General features: G+C 34.6%; 7 non-coding genes across 7 annotated transcripts; all 7 read right to left on the bottom strand.

Annotated features, from left to right (window-relative positions):
* Positions 1 to 5,711: 5,711 nt before the first annotated feature.
* TRNAN-AUU (transfer RNA asparagine (anticodon AUU)) lies at positions 5,712 to 5,785 on the bottom strand. The gene has a single exon. It is a non-coding gene; the product is annotated as a tRNA-Asn (tRNA).
* Positions 5,786 to 6,879: 1,094 nt separating this feature from the next.
* Positions 6,880 to 6,953, bottom strand: TRNAN-AUU (transfer RNA asparagine (anticodon AUU)). The gene has a single exon. It is a non-coding gene; the product is annotated as a tRNA-Asn (tRNA).
* Positions 6,954 to 10,385: 3,432 nt separating this feature from the next.
* TRNAN-AUU (transfer RNA asparagine (anticodon AUU)) lies at positions 10,386 to 10,459 on the bottom strand. The gene has a single exon. It is a non-coding gene; the product is annotated as a tRNA-Asn (tRNA).
* A 2,258-nt stretch (positions 10,460 to 12,717) lies between these two features.
* On the bottom strand, positions 12,718 to 12,791 carry TRNAN-AUU (transfer RNA asparagine (anticodon AUU)). Its single transcript has one exon. It is a non-coding gene; the product is annotated as a tRNA-Asn (tRNA).
* Positions 12,792 to 17,391: 4,600 nt separating this feature from the next.
* Positions 17,392 to 17,465, bottom strand: TRNAN-AUU (transfer RNA asparagine (anticodon AUU)). Its single transcript has one exon. It is a non-coding gene; the product is annotated as a tRNA-Asn (tRNA).
* A 4,597-nt stretch (positions 17,466 to 22,062) lies between these two features.
* TRNAN-AUU (transfer RNA asparagine (anticodon AUU)) lies at positions 22,063 to 22,136 on the bottom strand. The gene has a single exon. It is a non-coding gene; the product is annotated as a tRNA-Asn (tRNA).
* Positions 22,137 to 24,394: 2,258 nt separating this feature from the next.
* TRNAN-AUU (transfer RNA asparagine (anticodon AUU)) lies at positions 24,395 to 24,468 on the bottom strand. Its single transcript has one exon. It is a non-coding gene; the product is annotated as a tRNA-Asn (tRNA).
* Between the last annotated feature and the right edge of the window lie 1,355 nt (positions 24,469 to 25,823).

The following is a 25,823-nucleotide window of genomic DNA, read 5'->3' as shown; positions in this document are numbered from 1 at the left end:
CTTTAAAAAGTCAATAATCTGGAGAGTTTTTGTAAGATGTTTCTTCCATCAACCAACGAAGAAACACATTGGTACTTTCCCATGATGAGTGAGTGCTTCAGGATCTCTTGCACTTACATGTGCAGCAGAGTACTGCAATGGAAGCATGCTTGGCCCATAACCCAGAGGTAGGCAGATTGAAACTATCCTCTGCTATATGCATTTTTTTTGTTAATTAAAGTAATCCAAAACTGGGATTGATATTCTGTCTCTTTTATTTTTACTAAAAGTACAATAACTTTTACCATTTTAATTTGTTTTAATAGTATATTGACAGTATTGTTTTCTTTCAAAAATCCACTTCATTTTCTTTACCCTATTATTAAAATGGTAATTGACAAAAACAAACTACATTGTCACCAGAAGAGCAATACAAAATGTACAAGTGATATATTAAAATCATCTTTCCAGCTTGAATTTCAATGATGCATTGGGTCAATAATTTTGTGAGAAACATCTTCACCCTTAAATAAAGATTTTCTTAATTCCTTACCTGTGTGCTAATTAGATATCACCTTGTTTTCACATTAAACAGACTTCCACATGAGAAAGCAGCAAGGATGCAGTGGCGTTAATGTTTCCTGGTGTCAACCTGTATTATTTCAGTAGACATTGAAATGAGGATACATCTTGCTGCCTTTCCAATGAAGCAAGTTTAATTTAGTAATAGGTGAAAAACCATCCCTACAAAGGTGTTAATCAGAGACTTGGCTTTGTGGACACTTTTCAGAGAACAAATTTGTTAGCATAAAAATAAAGCCAGAAAATGAAGAGCTGTTTAATCACGCAATTTGATTTTTTTGCCAGCATATTTCTTTTTCTCTGCAACCCACTGCTAAATTGTGCTTCCTAGATGTTTTTATAAAATCACTGAATCAAATCTAACTCTGATTACATCAGAGAAGGCCAGGTACCCTACACCATAACAGGGGGTATGAAATTTGACTTGTCTACTTAAAGATCACCAAAATCTGATAACAAGGTCAATTACGTCCCTGGGTGGGATTGAACCACCAACCTTTTGGTTAATAGCCGTACACACTAACTGATTGCGCCACAGAGACACTTTGCTAAAAGTACATACTGACAAATGCTAATAAGCATTCATCTAAAACGTTTCCTAGAAAAACTTAAAAAAGTCAATAATCTGGAGAGTTTTTGTAAGATGTTTCTTCTATCAACCAACGAAGAAACACATTGGTACTTTCCCATGATGAGTGAGTGCTTCAGGATCTCTTGCACTTACATGTGCAGCAGAGTACTGCAATGGAAGCATGCTGGGCCCATAACCCAGAGGTAGGCAGATTGAAACTATTCTCTGCTATATGCATTTTTTTGTTTGTTAATTAAAGTAATCCAAAACTGGGATTGATATTTTGTCTCTTTTATTTTTACTTAAAGTACAATAACTTTTACCATTTTAATTTGTTTTAATAGTATATTGACAGTATTGTTTTCTTTCAAAAATCCACTTAATTTTCTTTACCCTATTATTAAAATGGTAATTGACAAAAACAAACTACATTGTCACCAGAAGAGCAATACAAAATGTACAAGTGATATATTAAAATCATCTTTCCAGCTTGAATTTCAATGATGCATTGGGGCAACGATTTTGTGAGAAACATCTTCACCCTTAAATAAAGATTTTCTCAATTCCTTACCTGTGTGCTAATTAGATATCACCTTGTTTTCACATTAAACAGACTTCCACATGAGAAAGCAGCAAGGATGCAGTGGCGTTAATGTTTCCTGGTGTCAACCTGTATTATTTCAGTAGACATTGAAATGAGGATGCATATTGCTGCCTTTCCAATTAAGCAAGTTTAATTTAGTAATAGGTGAAAAACCATCCTTACAAAGGTGTTAATCAGAGACTTGGCTTTGTGGACACTTTTCAGAGAACAAATTTGTTAGCATAAAAATAAAGCCAGAAAATGAAGAGCTGTTTAATCACGCAATTTGATTTTTTTGCCAGCATATTTCTTTTTCTCTGCAACCCACTGCTAAATTGTGCTTCCTAGATGTTTTTATAAAATCACTGAATCAAATCTAACTCTGATTACATCAGAGAAGGCCAGGTACCCTACACCATAACAGGGGGTTTGAAATTTTGACTTGTCTACTTAAAGATCACCAAAATCTGATAACAAGGTCTATTAGGTCCCTGGGTGGGATTGAACCACCAACCTTATGGTTAATAGCCGTACATACTAACTGATTGCGCCACAGAGACACTTTGCAAAAGTCCATACTGACAAAGGCTAATAAGCATTCATCTAAAACGTTTCCTAGAAAAACTTTAAAAAGTCAATAATCTGGAGAGTTTTTGTAAGATGTTTCTTCCATCAACCAACGAAGAAACACATTGGTACTTTCCCATGATGAGTGAGTGCTTCAGGATCTCTTGCACTTACATGTGCAGCAGAGTACTGCAATGGAAGCATGCTGGGCCCATAACCCAGAGGTAGGCAGATTGAAACTATCCTCTGCTATATGCATTTTTTTTTGTTAATTAAAGTAATCCAAAACTGGGATTGATATTTTGTCTCTTTTATTTTTACTTAAAGTACAATAACTTTTACCATTTTAATTTGTTTTAATAGTATATTGACAGTATTGTTTTCTTTCAAAAATCCACTTCATTTTCTTTACCCTATTATTAAAATGGTAATTGACAAAAACAAACTACATTGTCACCAGAAGAGCAATACAAAATGTACAAGTGATATATTAAAATCATCTTTCCAGCTTGAATTTCAATGATGCATTGGGGCAACGATTTTGTGAGAAACATCTTCACCCTTAAATAAAGATTTTCTTAATTCCTTACCTGTGTGCTAATAAGATATCACCTTGTTTTCACATTAAACAGACTTCCACATGAGAAAGCAGCAAGGATGCAGTGGCGTTAATGTTTCCTGGTGTCAACCTGTATTATTTCAGTAGACATTGAAATGAGGATACATCTTGCTGCCTTTCCAATGAAGCAAGTTTAATTTAGTAATAGGTGAAAAACCATCCCTACAAAGGTGTTAATCAGAGACTTGGCTTTGTGGACACTTTTCAGAGAACAAATTTGTTAGCATAAAAATAAAGCCAGAAAATGAAGAGCTGTTTAATCACGCAATTTGGTTTTTTTGCCAGCATATTTCTTTTTCTCTGCAACCCACTGCTAAATTGTGCTTCCTAGATGTTTTTATAAAATCACTGAATCAAATCTAACTCTGATTACATCAGAGAAGGCCAGGTACCCTACACCATAACAGGGGGTATGAAATTTGACTTGTCTACTTAAAGATCACCAAAATCTGATAACAATGTCAATTACGTCCCTGGGTGGGATTGAACCACCAACCTTTTGGTTAATAGCCGTACACACTAACTGATTGCGCCACAGAGACACTTTGCTAAAAGAACATACTGACAAATGCTAATAAGCATTCATCTAAAACGTTTCCTAGAAAAACTTAAAAAAGTCAATAATCTGGAGAGTTTTTGTAAGATGTTTCTTCTATCAACCAACGAAGAAACACATTGGTACTTTCCCATGATGAGTGAGTGCTTCAGGATCTCTTGAACTTACATGTGCAGCAGAGTACTGCAATGGAAGCATGCTGGGCCCATAACCCAGAGGTAGGCAGATTGAAACTATCCTCTGCTATATGCATTTTTTTTTTTGTTAATTAAAGTAATCCAAAACTGGGATTGATATTTTGTCTCTTTTATTTTTACTTAAAGTACTATAACTTTTACCATTTTAATTTGTTTTAATAGTATATTGACAGTATTGTTTTCTTTCAAAAATCCACTTCATTTTCTTTACCCTATTATTAAAATGGTAATTGACAAAAACAAACTACATTGTCACCAGAAGAGCAATACAAAATGTACAAGTGATATATTAAAATCATCTTTCCAGCTTGAATTTCAATGATGCATTGGGGCAACGATTTTGTGAGAAACATCTTCACCCTTAAATAAAGATTTTCTTAATTCCTTACCTGTGTGCTAATTAGATATCACCTTGTTTTCACATTAAACAGACTTCCACATTAGAAAGCAGCAAAGATGCAGTGGCGTTAATGTTTCCTGGTGTCAACCTGTATTATTTCAGTAGACATTGAAATGAGGATACATCTTGCTGCCTTTCCAATGAAGCAAGTTTAATTTAGTAATAGGTGAAAAACCATCCCTACAAAGGTGTTAATCAGAGACTTGGCTTTGTGGACACTTTTCAGAGAACAAATTTGTTAGCATAAAAATAAAGCCAGAAAATGAAGAGCTGTTTAATCACGCAATTTGGTTTTTTTGCCAGCATATTTCTTTTTCTCTGCAACCCACTGCTAAATTGTGCTTCCTAGATGTTTTTATAAAATCACTGAATCAAATCTAACTCTGATTACATCAGAGAAGGCCAGGTACCCTACACCATAACAGGGGGTATGAAATTTGACTTGTCTACTTAAAGATCACCAAAATCTGATAACAATGTCAATTACGTCCCTGGGTGGGATTGAACCACCAACCTTTTGGTTAATAGCCGTACACACTAACTGATTGCGCCACAGAGACACTTTGCTAAAAGTACATACTGACAAATGCTAATAAGCATTCATCTAAAACGTTTCCTAGAAAAACTTAAAAAAGTCAATAATCTGGAGAGTTTTTGTAAGATGTTTCTTCCATCAACCAACGAAGAAACACATTGGTACTTTCCCATGATGAGTGAGTGCTTCAGGATCTCTTGAACTTACATGTGCAGCAGAGTACTGCAATGGAAGCATGCTGGGCCCATAACCCAGAGGTAGGCAGATTGAAACTATCCTCTGCTATATGCATTTTTTTTTTGTTAATTAAAGTAATCCAAAACTGGGATTGATATTTTGTCTCTTTTATTTTTACTTAAAGTACTATAACTTTTACCATTTTAATTTGTTTTAATAGTATATTGACAGTATTGTTTTCTTTCAAAAATCCACTTCATTTTCTTTACCCTATTATTAAAATGGTAATTGACAAAAACAAACTACATTGTCACCAGAAGAGCAATACAAAATGTACAAGTGATATATTAAAATCATCTTTCCAGCTTGAATTTCAATGTTGCATTGGGTCAACAATTTTGTGAGAAACATCTTCACCCTTAAATAAAGATTTTCTTAATTCCTTACCTGTGTGCTAATTAGATATCACCTTGTTTTCACATTAAACAGACTTCCACATGAGAAAGCAGCAAGGATGCAGTGGCGTTAATGTTTCCTGGTGTCAACTTGTATTATTTCAGTAGACATTGAAATGAGGATGCATCTTGCTGCCTTTCCAATGAAGCAAGTTTAATTTAGTAATAGGTGAAAAACCATCCTTACAAAGGTGTTAATCAGAGACTTGGCTTTGTGGACACTTTTCAGAGAACAAATTTGTTAGCATAAAAATAAAGCCAGAAAATGAAGAGCTGTTTAATCACTCGATTGGATTTTTCTGCCAGCATATTTTTTTTCTCTGCAACCCACTGCTAAATTGTGCTTCCTAGCTGTTTTTTATAAAATCACTGAATCAAATCTAACTCTGATTACATCAGAGAAGGCCATGTACCCTACACCATAAGAGGAGGTTTGAAATTTTGACTTGTCTACTTAAATATCACCAAAATCTGATCACAAGGTTAATTGCGTCCCTGGGTGGGATTGAACCACCAACCTTTTGGTTAATAGCCAAACACACTAACCGATTGCGCCACAGAGACACTTTGCAAAAATCCATACTGACAAAGGCTAATAAGCATTCATCTAAAACGTTTCCTAGAAAAACTTTAAAAAGTCAATAATCTGGAGAGTTTTTGTAAGATGTTTCTTCCATCAACCAACGAAGAAACACATTGGTACTTTCCCATGATGAGTGAGTGCTTCAGGATCTCTTGCACTTACATGTGCAGCAGAGTACTGCAATGGAAGCATGCTGGGCCCATAACCCAGAGGTAGGCAGATTGAAACTATCCTCTGCTATATGCATTTTTTTTTGTTAATTAAAGTAATCCAAAACTGGGATTGATATTTTGTCTCTTTTATTTTTACTTAAAGTACAATAACTTTTACCATTTTAATTTGTTTTAATAGTATATTGACAGTATTGTTTTCTTTCAAAAATCCACTTCATTTTCTTTACCCTATTATTAATATGGTAATTGACAAAAACAAACTACATTGTCACCAGAAGAGCAATACAAAATGTACAAGTGATATATTAAAATCATCTTTCCAGCTTGAATTTCAATGATGCATTGGGGCAACGATTTTGTGAGAAACATCTTCACCCTTAAATAAAGATTTTCTTAATTCCTTACCTGTGTGCTAATTAGATATCACCTTGTTTTCATATTAAACAGACTTCCACATGAGAAAGCAGCAAGGATGCAGTGGCGTTAATGTTTCCTGGTGTCAACTTGTATTATTTCAGTAGACATTGAAATGAGGATGCATCTTGCTGCCTTTCCAATGAAGCAAGTTTAATTTAGTAATAGGTGAAAAACCATCCTTACAAAGGTGTTAATCAGAGACTTGGCTTTGTGGACACTTTTCAGAGAACAAATTTGTTAGCATAAAAATAAAGCCAGAAAATGAAGAGCTGTTTAATCACGCAATTTGATTTTTTTGCCAGCATATTTCTTTTTCTCTGCAACCCACTGCTAAATTGTGCTTCCTAGATGTTTTTATAAAATCACTGAATCAAATCTAACTCTGATTACATCAGAGAAGGCCAGGTACCCTACACCATAACAGGGGGTATGAAATTTGACTTGTCTACTTAAAGATCACCAAAATCTGATAACAAGGTCAATTACGTCCCTGGGTGGGATTGAACCACCAACCTTTTGGTTAATAGCCAAACACACTAACCGATTGCGCCACAGAGACACTTTGCAAAAGTCCATACTGACAAAGGCTAATAAGCATTCATCTAAAACGTTTCCTAGAAAAAGTTTAAAAAGTCAATAATCTGGAGAGTTTTTGTAAGATGTTTCTTCCATCAACCAACGAAGAAACACATTGGTACTTTCCCATGATGAGTGAGTGCTTCAGGATCTCTTGCACTTACATGTGCAGCAGAGTACTGCAATGGAAGCATGCTGGGCCCATAACCCAGAGGTAGGCAGATTGAAACTATCCTCTGCTATATGCATTTTTTTTGTTAATTAAAGTAATCCAAAACTGGGATTGATATTTTGTCTCTTTTATTTTTACTTAAAGTACAATAACTTTTACCATTTTAATTTGTTTTAATAGTATATTGACAGTATTGTTTTCTTTCAAAAATCCACTTCATTTTCTTTACCCTATTATTAAAATGGTAATTGACAAAAACAAACTACATTGTCACCAGAAGAGCAATACAAAATGTACAAGTGATATATTAAAATCATCTTTCCAGCTTGAATTTCAATGATGCATTGGGTCAACAATTTTGTGAGAAACATCTTCACCCTTAAATAAAGATTTTCTTAATTCCTTACCTGTGTGCTAATTAGATATCACCTTGTTTTAACATTAAACAGACTTCCACATGAGAAAGCAGCAAGGATGCAGTGGCGTTAATGTTTCCTGGTGTCAACCTGTATTATTTCAGTAGACATTGAAATGAGGATACATCTTGCTGCCTTTCCAATGAAGCAAGTTTAATTTAGTAATAGGTGAAAAACCATCCCTACAAAGGTGTTAATCAGAGACTTGGCTTTGTGGACACTTTTCAGAGAACAAATTTGTTAGCATAAAAATAAAGCCAGAAAATGAAGAGCTGTTTAATCACGCAATTTGATTTTTTTGCCAGCATATTTCTTTTTCTCTGCAACCCACTGCTAAATTGTGCTTCCTAGATGTTTTTATAAAATCACTGAATCAAATCTAACTCTGATTACATCAGAGAAGGCCAGGTACCCTACACCATAACAGGGGGTATGAAATTTGACTTGTCTACTTAAAGATCACCAAAATCTGATAACAAGGTCAATTACGTCCCTGGGTGGGATTGAACCACCAACCTTTTGGTTAATAGCCGTACACACTAACTGATTGCGCCACAGAGACACTTTGCAAAAGTACATACTGACAAAGGCTAATAAGCATTCATCTAAAACGTTTCCTAGAAAAACTTAAAAAAGTCAATAATCTGGAGAGTTTTTGTAAGATGTTTCTTCTATCAACCAACGAAGAAACACATTGGTACTTTCCCATGATGAGTGAGTGCTTCAGGATCTCTTGCACTTACATGTGCAGCAGAGTACAGCAATGGAAGCATGCTGGGCCCATAACCCAGAGGTAGGCAGATTGAAACTATCCTCTCCTATATGCATTTTTTTGTTTGTTAATTAAAGTAATCCAAAACTGGGATTGATATTTTGGCTCTTTTATTTTTACTTAAAGTACAATAACTTTTACCATTTTAATTTGTTTTAATAGTATATTGACAGTATTGTTTTCTTTCAAAAATCCACTTAATTTTCTTTACCCTATTATTAAAATGGTAATTGACAAAAACAAACTACATTGTCACCAGAAGAGCAATACAAAATGTACAAGTGATATATTAAAATCATCTTTCCAGCTTGAATTTCAATGATGCATTGGGGCAACGATTTTGTGAGAAACATCTTCACCCTTAAATAAAGATTTTCTTAATTCCTTACCTGTGTGCTAATTAGATATCACCTTGTTTTCACATTAAACAGACTTCCACATGAGAAAGCAGCAAGGATGCAGTGGCGTTAATGTTTCCTGGTGTCAACCTGTATTATTTCAGTAGACATTGAAATGAGGATGCATCTTGCTGCCTTTCCAATGAAGCAAGTTTAATTTAGTAATAGGTGAAAAACCATCCTTACAAAGGTGTTAATCAGAGACTTGGCTTTGTGGACACTTTTCAGAGAACAAATTTGTTAGCATAAAAATAAAGCCAGAAAATAAAGAGCTGTTTAATCACTCAATTGGATTTTTCTGCCAGCATATTTTTTTTCTCTGCAACCCACTGCTAAATTGTGCTTCCTAGCTGTTTTTATAAAATCACTGAATCAAATCTAACTCTGATTACATCAGAGAAGGCCAGGTACCCTACACCATAACAGGGGGTTTGAAATTTTGACTTGTCTACTTAAAGATCACCAAAATCTGATAACAAGGTCAATTAGGTCTCTGGGTGGGATTGAACCACCAACCTTTTGGTTAATAGCCGTACATACTAACTGATTGCGCCACAGAAACACCTTGCAAAAGTCCATACTGACAAAGGCTAATAAGCATTCATCTAAAACGTTTCCTAGAAAAACTTTAAAAAGTCAATAATCTGGAGAGTTTTTGTAAGATGTTTCTTCCATCAACCAACGAAGAAACACATTGGTACTTTCCCATGATGAGTGAGTGCTTCAGGATCTCTTGAACTTACATGTGCAGCAGAGTATTGCAATGGAAGCATGCTGGGCCCATAACCCAGAGGTAAGCAGATTGAAACTATCCTCTGCTATATGCATTTTTTTTTTGTTAATTAAAGTAATCCAAAACTGGGATTGATATTTTGTCTCTTTTATTTTTACTTAAAGTATAATAACTTTTACCATTTTAATTTGTTTTAATAGTATATTGACATTATTGTTTTCTTTCAAAAATCCACTTCATTTTCTTTACCCTATTATTAAAATGGTAATTGACAAAAACAAACTACATTGTCACCAGAAGAGCAATACAAAATGTACAAGTGATATATTAAAATCATCTTTCCTGCTTGAATTTCAATGATGCATTGGGTCAACAATTTTGTGAGAAACATCTTCACCCTTAAATAAAGATTTTCTTAATTCCTTACCTGTGTGCTAATTAGATATCACCTTGTTTTCATATTAAACAGACTTCCACATGAGAAAGCAGCAAGGATGCAGTGGCGTTAATGTTTCCTGGTGTCAACTTGTATTATTTCAGTAGACATTGAAATGAGGATGCATCTTGCTGCCTTTCCAATGAAGCAAGTTTAATTTAGTAATAGGTGAAAAACCATCCTTACAAAGGTGTTAATCAGAGACTTGGCTTTGTGGACACTTTTCAGAGAACAAATTTGTTAGCATAAAAATAAAGCCAGAAAATAAAGAGCTGTTTAATCACTCAATTGGATTTTTCTGCCAGCATATTTTTTTTCTCTGCAACCCACTGCTAAATTGTGCTTCCTAGCTGTTTTTATAAAATCACTGAATCAAATCTAACTCTGATTACATCAGAGAAGGCCAGGTACCCTACACCATAACAGGGGGTTTGAAATTTTGACTTGTCTACTTAAAGATCACCAAAATCTGATCACAAGGTTAATTACGTCCCTGGGTGGGATTGAACCACCAACCTTTTGGTTAATAGCCAAACACACTAACCGATTGCGCCACAGAGACACTTTGCAAAAGTCCATACTGACAAAGGCTAATAAGCATTCATCTAAAACGTTTCCTAGAAAAAGTTTAAAAAGTCAATAATCTGGAGAGTTTTTGTAAGATGTTTCTTCCATCAACCAACGAAGAAACACATTGGTACTTTCCCATGATGAGTGAGTGCTTCAGGATCTCTTGCACTTACATGTGCAGCAGAGTACTGCAATGGAAGCATGCTGGGCCCATAACCCAGAGGTAGGCAGATTGAAACTATCCTCTGCTATATGCATTTTTTTTGTTAATTAAAGTAATCCAAAACTGGGATTGATATTTTGTCTCTTTTATTTTTACTTAAAGTACAATAACTTTTACCATTTTAATTTGTTTTAATAGTATATTGACAGTATTGTTTTCTTTCAAAAATCCACTTCATTTTCTTTACCCTATTATTAAAATGGTAATTGACAAAAACAAACTACATTGTCACCAGAAGAGCAATACAAAATGTACAAGTGATATATTAAAATCATCTTTCCAGCTTGAATTTCAATGATGCATTGGGTCAATAATTTTGTGAGAAACATCTTCACCCTTAAAGATTTTCTTAATTCCTTACCTGTGTGCTAATTAGATATCACCTTGTTTTCACATTAAACAGACTTCCACATGAGAAAGCAGCAAGGATGCAGTGGCGTTAATGTTTCCTGGTGTCAACCTGTATTATTTCAGTAGACATTGAAATGAGGATACATCTTGCTGCCTTTCCAATGAAGCAAGTTTAATTTAGTAATAGGTGAAAAACCATCCCTACAAAGGTGTTAATCAGAGACTTGGCTTTGTGGACACTTTTCAGAGAACAAATTTGTTAGCATAAAAATAAAGCCAGAAAATGAAGAGCTGTTTAATCACGCAATTTGATTTTTTTGCCAGCATATTTCTTTTTCTCTGCAACCCACTGCTAAATTGTGCTTCCTAGATGTTTTTATAAAATCACTGAATCAAATCTAACTCTGATTACATCAGAGAAGGCCAGGTACCCTACACCATAACAGGGGGTATGAAATTTGACTTGTCTACTTAAAGATCACCAAAATCTGATAACAAGGTCAATTACGTCCCTGGGTGGGATTGAACCACCAACCTTTTGGTTAATAGCCGTACACACTAACTGATTGCGCCACAGAGACACTTTGCAAAAGTACATACTGACAAAGGCTAATAAGCATTCATCTAAAACGTTTCCTAGAAAAACTTAAAAAAGTCAATAATCTGGAGAGTTTTTGTAAGATGTTTCTTCCATCAACCAACGAAGAAACACATTGGTACTTTCCCATGATGAGTGAGTGCTTCAGGATCTCTTGAACTTACATGTGCAGCAGAGTACTGCAATGGAAGCATGCTGGGCCCATAACCCAGATGTAGGCAGATTGAAACTATCCTCTGCTATATGCATTTTTTTTTGTTAATTAAAGTAATCCAAAACTGGGATTGATATTTTGTCTCTTTTATTTTTACTTAAAGTACTATAACTTTTACCATTTTAATTTGTTTTAATAGTATATTGACAGTATTGTTTTCTTTCAAAAATCCACTTCATTTTCTTTACCCTATTATTAAAATGGTAATTGACAAAAACAAACTACATTGTCACCAGAAGAGCAATACAAAATGTACAAGTGATATATTAAAATCATCTTTCCAGCTTGAATTTCAATGTTGCATTGGGTCAACAATTTTGTGAGAAACATCTTCACCCTTAAATAAAGATTTTCTTAATTCCTTACCTGTGTGCTAATTAGATATCACCTTGTTTTCACATTAAACAGACTTCCACATGAGAAAGCAGCAAGGATGCAGTGGCGTTAATGTTTCCTGGTGTCAACTTGTATTATTTCAGTAGACATTGAAATGAGGATGCATCTTGCTGCCTTTCCAATGAAGCAAGTTTAATTTAGTAATAGGTGAAAAACCATCCTTACAAAGGTGTTAATCAGAGACTTGGCTTTGTGGACACTTTTCAGAGAACAAATGTGTTAGCATAAAAATAAAGCCAGAAAATGAAGAGCTGTTTAATCACTCGATTGGATTTTTCTGCCAGCATATTTTTTTTCTCTGCAACCCACTGCTAAATTGTGCTTCCTAGCTGTTTTTTATAAAATCACTGAATCAAATCTAACTCTGATTACATCAGAGAAGGCCATGTACCCTACACCATAAGAGGAGGTTTGAAATTTTGACTTGTCTACTTAAATATCACCAAAATCTGATCACAAGGTTAATTACGTCCCTGGGTGGGATTGAACCACCAACCTTTTGGTTAATAGCCAAACACACTAACCGATTGCGCCACAGAGACACTTTGCAAAAGTCCATACTGACAAAGGCTAATAAGCATTCATCTAAAACGTTTCCTAGAAAAACTTTAAAAAGTCAATAATCTGGAGAGTTTTTGTAAGATGTTTCTTCCATCAACCAACGAAGAAACACATTGGTACTTTCCCATGATGAGTGAGTGCTTCAGGATCTCTTGCACTTACATGTGCAGCAGAGTACTGCAATGGAAGCATGCTGGGCCCATAACCCAGAGGTAGGCAGATTGAAACTATCCTCTGCTATATGCATTTTTTTTGTTAATTAAAGTAATCCAAAACTGGGATTGATATTTTGTCTCTTTTATTTTTACTTAAAGTACAATAACTTTTACCATTTTAATTTGTTTTAATAGTATATTGACAGTATTGTTTTCTTTCAAAAATCCACTTCATTTTCTTTACCCTATTATTAATATGGTAATTGACAAAAACAAACTACATTGTCACCAGAAGAGCAATACAAAATGTACAAGTGATATATTAAAATCATCTTTCCAGCTTGAATTTCAATGATGCATTGGGGCAACGATTTTGTGAGAAACATCTTCACCCTTAAATAAAGATTTTCTTAATTCCTTACCTGTGTGCTAATTAGATATCACCTTGTTTTCATATTAAACAGACTTCCACATGAGAAAGCAGCAAGGATGCAGTGGCGTTAATGTTTCCTGGTGTCAACTTGTATTATTTCAGTAGACATTGAAATGAGGATGCATCTTGCTGCCTTTCCAATGAAGCAAGTTTAATTTAGTAATAGGTGAAAAACCATCCTTACAAAGGTGTTAATCAGAGACTTGGCTTTGTGGACACTTTTCAGAGAACAAATTTGTTAGCATAAAAATAAAGCCAGAAAATAAAGAGCTGTTTAATCACTCAATTGGATTTTTCTGCCAGCATATTTTTTTTCTCTGCAACCCACTGCTAAATTGTGCTTCCTAACTGTTTTTATAAAATCACTGAATCAAATCTAACTCTGATTACATCAGAGAAGGCCAGGTACCCTACACCATAACAGGGGGTTTGAAATTTTGACTTGTCTACTTAAAGATCACCAAAATCTGATCACAAGGTTAATTACGTCCCTGGGTGGGATTGAACCACCAACCTTTTGGTTAATAGCCAAACACACTAACCGATTGCACCACAGAGACACTTTGCAAAAGTCCATACTGACAAAGGCTAATAAGCATTCATCTAAAACGTTTCCTAGAAAAAGTTTAAAAAGTCAATAATCTGGAGAGTTTTTGTAAGATGTTTCTTCCATCAACCAACGAAGAAACACATTGGTACTTTCCCATGATGAGTGAGTGCTTCAGGATCTCTTGCACTTACATGTGCAGCAGAGTACTGCAATGGAAGCATGCTGGGCCCATAACCCAGAGGTAGGCAGATTGAAACTATCCTCTGCTATATGCATTTTTTTTGTTAATTAAAGTAATCCAAAACTGGGATTGATATTTTGTCTCTTTTATTTTTACTTAAAGTACAATAACTTTTACCATTTTAATTTGTTTTAATAGTATATTGACAGTATTGTTTTCTTTCAAAAATCCACTTCATTTTCTTTACCCTATTATTAAAATGGTAATTGACAAAAACAAACTACATTGTCACCAGAAGAGCAATACAAAATGTACAAGTGATATATTAAAATCATCTTTCCAGCTTGAATTTCAATGATGCATTGGGTCAACAATTTTGTGAGAAACATCTTCACCCTTAAATAAAGATTTTCTTAATTCCTTACCTGTGTGCTAATTAGATATCACCTTGTTTTAACATTAAACAGACTTCCACATGAGAAAGCAGCAAGGATGCAGTGGCGTTAATGTTTCCTGGTGTCAACCTGTATTATTTCAGTAGACATTGAAATGAGGATACATCTTGCTGCCTTTCCAATGAAGCAAGTTTAATTTAGTAATAGGTGAAAAACCATCCCTACAAAGGTGTTAATCAGAGACTTGGCTTTGTGGACACTTTTCAGAGAACAAATTTGTTAGCATAAAAATAAAGCCAGAAAATGAAGAGCTGTTTAATCACGCAATTTGATTTTTTTGCCAGCATATTTCTTTTTCTCTGCAACCCACTGCTAAATTGTGCTTCCTAGATGTTTTTATAAAATCACTGAATCAAATCTAACTCTGATTACATCAGAGAAGGCCAGGTACCCTACACCATAACAGGGGGTATGAAATTTGACTTGTCTACTTAAAGATCACCAAAATCTGATAACAAGGTCAATTACGTCCCTGGGTGGGATTGAACCACCAACCTTTTGGTTAATAGCCGTACACACTAACTGATTGCGCCACAGAGACACTATGCAAAAGTACATACTGACAAAGGCTAATAAGCATTCATCTAAAACGTTTCCTAGAAAAACTTAAAAAAGTCAATAATCTGGAGAGTTTTTGTAAGATGTTTCTTCTATCAACCAACGAAGAAACACATTGGTACTTTCCCATGATGAGTGAGTGCTTCAGGATCTCTTGCACTTACATGTGCAGCAGAGTACAGCAATGGAAGCATGCTGGGCCCATAACCCAGAGGTAGGCAGATTGAAACTATCCTCTCCTATATGCATTTTTTTGTTTGTTAATTAAAGTAATCCAAAACTGGGATTGATATTTTGGCTCTTTTATTTTTACTTAAAGTACAATAACTTTTACCATTTTAATTTGTTTTAATAGTATATTGACAGTATTGTTTTCTTTCAAAAATCCACTTCATTTTCTTTACCCTATTATTAAAATGGTAATTGACAAAAACAAACTACATTGTCACCAGAAGAGCAATACAAAATGTACAAGTGATATATTAAAATCATCTTTCCAGCTTGAATTTCAATGATGCATTGGGGCAACGATTTTGTGAGAAACATCTTCACCCTTAAATAAAGATTTTCTTAATTCCTTACCTGTGTGCTAATTAGATATCACCTTGTTTTCACATTAAACAGACTTCCACATGAGAAAGCAGCAAGGATGCAGTGGCGTTAATGTTTCCTGGTGTCAACCTGTATTATTTCAGTAGACATTGAAATGAGGATGCATCTTGCTGCCTTTCCAATGAAGCAAGTTTAATTTAGTAATAGGTGAAAAACCATCCTTACAAAGGTGTTAATCAGAGACTTGGCTTTGTGGACACTTTTCAGAGAACAAATTTGTTAGCATAAAAATAAAGCCAGAAAATAAAGAGCTGTTTAATCACTCAATTGGATTTTTCTGCCAGCATATTTTTTTTCTCTGCAACCCACTGCTAAATTGTGCTTCCTAGCTGTTTTTATAAAATCACTGAATCAAATCTAACTCTGATTACATCAGAGAAGGCCAGGTACCCTACACCATAACAGGGGGTTTGAAATTTTGACTTGTCTACTTAAAGATCACCAAAATCTGATAACAAGGTCAATTAGGTCCCTGGGTGGGATTGAACCACCAACCTTTTGGTTAATAGCCGTACATACTAACTGATTGCGCCACAGAAACACCTTGCAAAAGTCCATACTGACAAAGGCTAATAAGCATTCATCTAAAACGTTTCCTAGAAAAACTTTAAAAAGTCAATAATCTGGAGAGTTTTTGTAAGATGTTTCTTCCATCAACCAACGAAGAAACACATTGGTACTTTCCCATGATGAGTGAGTGCTTCAGGATCTCTTGAACTTACATGTGCAGCAGAGTACTGCAATGGAAGCATGCTGGGCCCATAACCCAGAGGTAAGCAGATTGAAACTATCCTCTGCTATATGCATTTTTTTTTTGTTAATTAAAGTAATCCAAAACTGGGATTGATATTTTGTCTCTTTTATTTTTACTTAAAGTATAATAACTTTTACCATTTTAATTTGTTTTAATAGTATATTGACATTATTGTTTTCTTTCAAAAATCCACTTCATTTTCTTTACCCTATTATTAAAATGGTAATTGACAAAAACAAACTACATTGTCACCAGAAGAGCAATACAAAATGTACAAGTGATATATTAAAATCATCTTTCCAGCTTGAATTTCAATGATGCATTGGGTCAACAATTTTGTGAGAAACATCTTCACCCTTAAATAAAGATTTTCTTAATTCCTTACCTGTGTGCTAATTAGATATCACCTTGTTTTCACATTAAACAGACTTCCACATGAGAAAGCAGCAAGGATGCAGTGGCGTTAATATTTCCTGGTGTCAACTTGTATTATTTCAGTAGACATTGAAATGAGGATGCATCTTGCTGCCTTTCCAATGAAGCAAGTTTAATTTAGTAATAGGTGAAAAACCATCCTTACAAAGGTGTTAATCAGAGACTTGGCTTTGTGGACACTTTTCAGAGAACAAATTTGTTAGCATAAAAATAAAGCCAGAAAATGAAGAGCTGTTTAATCACTCGATTGGATTTTTCTGCCAGCATATTTTTTTTCTCTGCAACCCACTGCTAAATTGTGCTTCCTAGCTGTTTTTTATAAAATCACTGAATCAAATCTAACTCTGATTACATCAGAGAAGGCCATGTACCCTACACCATAAGAGGAGGTTTGAAATTTTGACTTGTCTACTTAAATATCACCAAAATCTGATCACAAGGTTAATTACGTCCCTGGGTGGGATTGAACCACCAACCTTTTGGTTAATAGCCAAACACACTAACCGATTGCGCCACAGAGACACTTTGCAAAAAGTACATACTGACAAAGGCTAATAAGCATACATCTAGAACGTTTCCTAGAAAACATTAAAAAATCAATAATCTGGAGAGTTTTTGTAAGATGTTTCTTCCATCAACCAACGAATAAACACATTGGTACTTTCCCATGATGAGTGAGTGCTTCAGGATCTCTTGCACTTACATGGGCAGCAGAGTACTGCAATGGAAGCATGCTGGACCCATAACCCAGAGGTAGGCAGATTGAAACTATCCTTTGCTATATGCATTTTTTTTGTTAATTTAAGTAATCAAAACTGGGATTGATATTTTTGCTCTTTTATTTTTACTTAAAGTACAATAACTTTTACCATTTTAATTTGTTTTAATAGTATATTGACAGTATAGTTTTCTTTCAAAAATCCACTTAATTTTCTTTACCCTGTTATTAAAATGGTAATTGACAAAAAAACTACATTGTCACCAGAAGAGCAATACAAAATGTACAAGTGATATATTTAAATCATCTTTCCAGCTTGAATTTCAATGATGCATTGGGGCAACAATTTTGTGAGAAACATCTTCACCCTTAAATAAAGATTTTCGTAATTCCTTACCTGTGTGCTAATTAGATATCACCTTGTTTTCACATTAAACAGACTTCCACATGAGAAAGCAGCAAGGATGCAGTGGCGTTAATGTTTCCTGGTGTCAACCTGTATTATTTCAGTAGACATTGAAATGAGGATGCATCTTGCTGCCTTTCCAATGAAGCAAGTTTAATTTAGTAATAGGTGAAAAACAATCCCTACAAAGGTGTTAATCAGAGACTTGGCTTTGTGGACACTTTTCAGAGAACAAATTTGTTAGCTTAAAAATAAAGCCAGAAAATAAAGAGCTGTTTAATCACGCAATTTGATTTTTTTGCCAGCATATTTCTTTTTCTCTGCAACCCACTGCTAAATTGTGCTTCCTAGATGTTTTTATAAAATCACTGAATCAAATCTAGCTCTGATTACATCAGAGAAGGCCAGGTACCCTACACCATAAGAGGGGGTATGAAATTTGACTTGTCTACTTAAAGATCACCAAAATCTGATAACAAGGTCAATTAGGTCCCTGGGTGGGATTGAACCACCAACCTTTTGGTTAATAGCCGTACACACTAACTGATTGCGCCACAGAGACACTTTGCAAAATGTCATACTGACAAAGGCTAATAAGCATTCATCTATAACGTTTCCTAGAAAAACTTTAAAAAGTCAATAATCTGGAGAGTTTTTGTAAGATGTTTCTTCCATCAACCAACGAAGAAACACATTGGTACTTTCCCATGATGAGTGAGTGCTTCAGGATCTCTTGCACTTACATGTGCAGCAGAGTACTGCAATGGAAGCATGCTGGGCCCATAACCCAGAGGTAAGCAGATTGAAACTATCCTCTGCTATATGCATTTTTTTTTGTTAATTAAAGTAATCCAAAACTGGGATTGATATTTTGGCTCTTTTATTTTTACTTAAAGTACAATAACTTTTACCATTTTAATTTGTTTTAATAGTATATTGACATTATTGTTTTCTTTCAAAAATCCACTTCATTTTCTTTACCCTATTATTAAAATGGTAATTGACAAAAACAAACTACATTGTCACCAGAAGAGCAATACAAAATGTACAAGTGATATATTAAAATCATCTTTCCAGCTTGAATTTCAATGATGCATTGGGTCAATAATTTTGTGAGAAACATCTTCACCCTTAAATAAAGATTTTCTTAATTCCTTACCTGTGTGCTAATTAGATATCACCTTGTTTTCACATTAAACAGACTTCCACATGAGAAAGCAGCAAGGATGCAGTGGCGTTAATGTTTCCTGGTGTCAACCTGTATTATTTCAGTAGACATTGAAATGAGGATACATCTTGCTGCCTTTCCAATGAAGCAAGTTTAATTTAGTAATAGGTGAAAAACCATCCCTACAAAGGTGTTAATCAGAGACTTGGCTTTGTGGACACTTTTCAGAGAACAAATTTGTTAGCATAAAAATAAAGCCAGAAAATGAAGAGCTGTTTAATCACGCAATTTGATTTTTTTGCCAGCATATTTCTTTTTCTCTGCAACCCACTGCTAAATTGTGCTTCCTAGATGTTTTTATAAAATCACTGAATCAAATCTAACTCTGATTACATCAGAGAAGGCCAGGTACCCTACACCATAACAGGGGGTATGAAATTTGACTTGTCTACTTAAAGATCACCAAAATCTGATAACAAGGTCAATTACGTCCCTGGGTGGGATTGAACCACCAACCTTTTGGTTAATAGCCGTACACACTAACTGATTGCGCCACAGAGACACTTTGCAAAAGTACATACTGACAAAGGCTAATAAGCATTCATCTAAAACGTTTCCTAGAAAAACTTAAAAAAGTCAATAATCTGGAGAGTTTTTGTAAGATGTTTCTTCTATCAACCAACGAAGAAACACATTGGTACTTTCCCATGATGAGTGAGTGCTTCAGGATCTCTTGCACTTACATGTGCAGCAGAGTACAGCAATGGAAGCATGCTGGGCCCATAACCCAGAGGTAGGCAGATTGAAACTATCCTCTCCTATATGCATTTTTTTGTTTGTTAATTAAAGTAATCCAAAACTGGGATTGATATTTTGGCTCTTTTATTTTTACTTAAAGTACAATAACTTTTACCATTTTAATTTGTTTTAATAGTATATTGACAGTATTGTTTTCTTTCAAAAATCCACTTAATTTTCTTTACCCTATTATTAAAATGGTAATTGACAAAAACAAACTACATTGTCACCAGAAGAGCAATACAAAATGTACAAGTGATATATTAAAATCATCTTTCCAGCTTGAATTTCAATGATGCATTGGGGCAACGATTTTGTGAGAAACATCTTCACCCTTAAATAAAGATTTTCTTAATTCCTTACCTGTGTGCTAATTAGATATCACCTTGTTTTCACATTAAACAGACTTCCACATGAGAAAGCAGCAAGGATGCAGTGGCGTTAATGTTTCCTGGTGTCAACCTGTATTATTTCAGTAGACATTGAAATGAGGATGCATCTTGCTGCCTTTCCAATGAAGCAAGTTTAATTTAGTAATAGGTGAAAAACCATCCTTACAAAGGTGTTAATCAGAGACTTGGCTTTGTGGACACTTTTCAGAGAACAAATTTGTTAGCATAAAAATAAAGCCAGAAAATAAAGAGCTGTTTAATCACTCAATTGGATTTTTCTGCCAGCATATTTTTTTTCTCTGCAACCCACTGCTAAATTGTGCTTCCTAGCTGTTTTTATAAAATCACTGAATCAAATCTAACTCTGATTACATCAGAGAAGGCCAGGTACCCTACACCATAACAGGGGGTTTGAAATTTTGACTTGTCTACTTAAAGATCACCAAAATCTGATAACAAGGTCAATTAGGTCCCTGGGTGGGATTGAACCACCAACCTTTTGGTTAATAGCCGTACATACTAACTGATTGCGCCACAGAAACACCTTGCAAAAGTCCATACTGACAAAGGCTAATAAGCATTCATCTAAAACGTTTCCTAGAAAAACTTTAAAAAGTCAATAATCTGGAGAGTTTTTGTAAGATGTTTCTTCCATCAACCAACGAAGAAACACATTGGTACTTTCCCATGATGAGTGAGTGCTTCAGGATCTCTTGAACTTACATGTGCAGCAGAGTATTGCAATGGAAGCATGCTGGGCCCATAACCCAGAGGTAAGCAGATTGAAACTATCCTCTGCTATATGCATTTTTTTTTTGTTAATTAAAGTAATCCAAAACTGGGATTGATATTTTGTCTCTTTTATTTTTACTTAAAGTATAATAACTTTTACCATTTTAATTTGTTTTAATAGTATATTGACATTATTGTTTTCTTTCAAAAATCCACTTCATTTTCTTTACCCTATTATTAAAATGGTAATTGACAAAAACAAACTACATTGTCACCAGAAGAGCAATACAAAATGTACAAGTGATATATTAAAATCATCTTTCCTGCTTGAATTTCAATGATGCATTGGGTCAACAATTTTGTGAGAAACATCTTCACCCTTAAATAAAGATTTTCTTAATTCCTTACCTGTGTGCTAATTAGATATCACCTTGGTTTCATATTAAACAGACTTCCACATGAGAAAGCAGCAAGGATGCAGTGGCGTTAATGTTTCCTGGTGTCAACTTGTATTATTTCAGTAGACATTGAAATGAGGATGCATCTTGCTGCCTTTCCAATGAAGCAAGTTTAATTTAGTAATAGGTGAAAAACCATCCTTACAAAGGTGTTAATCAGAGACTTGGCTTTGTGGACACTTTTCAGAGAACAAATTTGTTAGCATAAAAATAAAGCCAGAAAATAAAGAGCTGTTTAATCACTCAATTGGATTTTTCTGCCAGCATATTTTTTTTCTCTGCAACCCACTGCTAAATTGTGCTTCCTAGCTGTTTTTATAAAATCACTGAATCAAATCTAACTCTGATTACATCAGAGAAGGCCAGGTACCCTACACCATAACAGGGGGTTTGAAATTTTGACTTGTCTACTTAAAGATCACCAAAATCTGATCACAAGGTTAATTACGTCCCTGGGTGGGATTGAACCACCAACCTTTTGGTTAATAGCCAAACACACTAACCGATTGCGCCACAGAGACACTTTGCAAAAGTCCATACTGACAAAGGCTAATAAGCATTCATCTAAAACGTTTCCTAGAAAAAGTTTAAAAAGTCAATAATCTGGAGAGTTTTTGTAAGATGTTTCTTCCATCAACCAACGAAGAAACACATTGGTACTTTCCCATGATGAGTGAGTGCTTCAGGATCTCTTGCACTTACATGTGCAGCAGAGTACTGCAATGGAAGCATGCTGGGCCCATAACCCAGAGGTAGGCAGATTGAAACTATCCTCTGCTATATGCATTTTTTTTGTTAATTAAAGTAATCCAAAACTGGGATTGATATTTTGTCTCTTTTATTTTTACTTAAAGTACAATAACTTTTACCATTTTAATTTGTTTTAATAGTATATTGACAGTATTGTTTTCTTTCAAAAATCCACTTCATTTTCTTTACCCTATTATTAAAATGGTAATTGACAAAAACAAACTACATTGTCACCAGAAGAGCAATACAAAATGTACAAGTGATATATTAAAATCATCTTTCCAGCTTGAATTTCAATGATGCATTGGGTCAATAATTTTGTGAGAAACATCTTCACCCTTAAAGATTTTCTTAATTCCTTACCTGTGTGCTAATTAGATATCACCTTGTTTTCACATTAAACAGACTTCCACATGAGAAAGCAGCAAGGATGCAGTGGCGTTAATGTTTCCTGGTGTCAACCTGTATTATTTCAGTAGACATTGAAATGAGGATACATCTTGCTGCCTTTCCAATGAAGCAAGTTTAATTTAGTAATAGGTGAAAAACCATCCCTACAAAGGTGTTAATCAGAGACTTGGCTTTGTGGACACTTTTCAGAGAACAAATTTGTTAGCATAAAAATAAAGCCAGAAAATGAAGAGCTGTTTAATCACGCAATTTGATTTTTTTGCCAGCATATTTCTTTTTCTCTGCAACCCACTGCTAAATTGTGCTTCCTAGATGTTTTTATAAAATCACTGAATCAAATCTAACTCTGATTACATCAGAGAAGGCCAGGTACCCTACACCATAACAGGGGGTATGAAATTTGACTTGTCTACTTAAAGATCACCAAAATCTGATAACAAGGTCAATTACGTCCCTGGGTGGGATTGAACCACCAACCTTTTGGTTAATAGCCGTACACACTAACTGATTGCGCCACAGAGACACTTTGCAAAAGTCCATACTGACAAAGGCTAATAAGCATTCATCTAAAACGTTTCCTAGAAAAACTTTAAAAAGTCAATAATCTGGAGAGTTTTTGTAAGATGTTTCTTCCATCAACCAACGAAGAAACACATTGGTACTTTCCCATGATGAGTGAGTGCTTCAGGATCTCTTGAACTTACATGTGCAGCAGAGTACTGCAATGGAAGCATGCTGGGCCCATAACCCAGATGTAGGCAGATTGAAACTATCCTCTGCTATATGCATTTTTTTTTGTTAATTAAAGTAATCCAAAACTGGGATTGATATTTTGTCTCTTTTATTTTTACTTAAAGTACTATAACTTTTACCATTTTAATTTGTTTTAATAGTATATTGACAGTATTGTTTTCTTTCAAAAATCCACTTCATTTTCTTTACCCTATTATTAAAATGGTAATTGACAAAAACAAACTACATTGTCACCAGAAGAGCAATACAAAATGTACAAGTGATATATTAAAATCATCTTTCCAGCTTGAATTTCAATGTTGCATTGGGTCAACAATTTTGTGAGAAACATCTTCACCCTTAAATAAAGATTTTCTTAATTCCTTACCTGTGTGCTAATTAGATATCACCTTGTTTTCACATTAAACAGACTTCCACATGAGAAAGCAGCAAGGATGCAGTGGCGTTAATGTTTCCTGGTGTCAACTTGTATTATTTCAGTAGACATTGAAATGAGGATGCATCTTGCTGCCTTTCCAATGAAGCAAGTTTAATTTAGTAATAGGTGAAAAACCATCCTTACAAAGGTGTTAATCAGAGACTTGGCTTTGTGGACACTTTTCAGAGAACAAATTTGTTAGCATAAAAATAAAGCCAGAAAATGAAGAGCTGTTTAATCACTCGATTGGATTTTTCTGCCAGCATATTTTTTTTCTCTGCAACCCACTGCTAAATTGTGCTTCCTAGCTGTTTTTTATAAAATCACTGAATCAAATCTAACTCTGATTACATCAGAGAAGGCCATGTACCCTACACCATAAGAGGAGGTTTGAAATTTTGACTTGTCTACTTAAATATCACCAAAATCTGATCACAAGGTTAATTACGTCCCTGGGTGGGATTGAACCACCAACCTTTTGGTTAATAGCCAAACACACTAACCGATTGCGCCACAGAGACACTTTGCAAAAGTCCATACTGACAAAGGCTAATAAGCATTCATCTAAAACGTTTCCTAGAAAAACTTTAAAAAGTCAATAATCTGGAGAGTTTTTGTAAGATGTTTCTTCCATCAACCAACGAAGAAACACATTGGTACTTTCCCATGATGAGTGAGTGCTTCAGGATCTCTTGCACTTACATGTGCAGCAGAGTACTGCAATGGAAGCATGCTGGGCCCATAACCCAGAGGTAGGCAGATTGAAACTATCCTCTGCTATATGCATTTTTTTTGTTAATTAAAGTAATCCAAAACTGGGATTGATATTTTGTCTCTTTTATTTTTACTTAAAGTACAATAACTTTTACCATTTTAATTTGTTTTAATAGTATATTGACAGTATTGTTTTCTTTCAAAAATCCACTTCATTTTCTTTACCCTATTATTAATATGGTAATTGACAAAAACAAACTACATTGTCACCAGAAGAGCAATACAAAATGTACAAGTGATATATTAAAATCATCTTTCCAGCTTGAATTTCAATGATGCATTGGGGCAACGATTTTGTGAGAAACATCTTCACCCTTAAATAAAGATTTTCTTAATTCCTTACCTGTGTGCTAATTAGATATCACCTTGTTTTCATATTAAACAGACTTCCACATGAGAAAGCAGCAAGGATGCAGTGGCGTTAATGTTTCCTGGTGTCAACTTGTATTATTTCAGTAGACATTGAAATGAGGATGCATCTTGCTGCCTTTCCAATGAAGCAAGTTTAATTTAGTAATAGGTGAAAAACCATCCTTACAAAGGTGTTAATCAGAGACTTGGCTTTGTGGACACTTTTCAGAGAACAAATTTGTTAGCATAAAAATAAAGCCAGAAAATAAAGAGCTGTTTAATCACTCAATTGGATTTTTCTGCCAGCATATTTTTTTTCTCTGCAACCCACTGCTAAATTGTGCTTCCTAACTGTTTTTATAAAATCACTGAATCAAATCTAACTCTGATTACATCAGAGAAGGCCAGGTACCCTACACCATAACAGGGGGTTTGAAATTTTGACTTGTCTACTTAAAGATCACCAAAATCTGATCACAAGGTTAATTACGTCCCTGGGTGGGATTGAACCACCAACCTTTTGGTTAATAGCCAAACACACTAACCGATTGCACCACAGAGACACTTTGCAAAAGTCCATACTGACAAAGGCTAATAAGCATTCATCTAAAACGTTTCCTAGAAAAAGTTTAAAAAGTCAATAATCTGGAGAGTTTTTGTAAGATGTTTCTTCCATCAACCAACGAAGAAACACATTGGTACTTTCCCATGATGAGTGAGTGCTTCAGGATCTCTTGCACTTACATGTGCA

This window comes from Pseudophryne corroboree, unplaced genomic scaffold (assembly GCF_028390025.1).
Source record: "Pseudophryne corroboree isolate aPseCor3 unplaced genomic scaffold, aPseCor3.hap2 scaffold_1497, whole genome shotgun sequence".
In the NCBI taxonomy this organism is placed as follows: Eukaryota; Metazoa; Chordata; class Amphibia; order Anura; family Myobatrachidae; genus Pseudophryne; species Pseudophryne corroboree.
The sequence above is the reverse complement of the archived record's forward strand: the minus strand, read 5'-3'. Positions and strand labels throughout refer to the sequence as shown.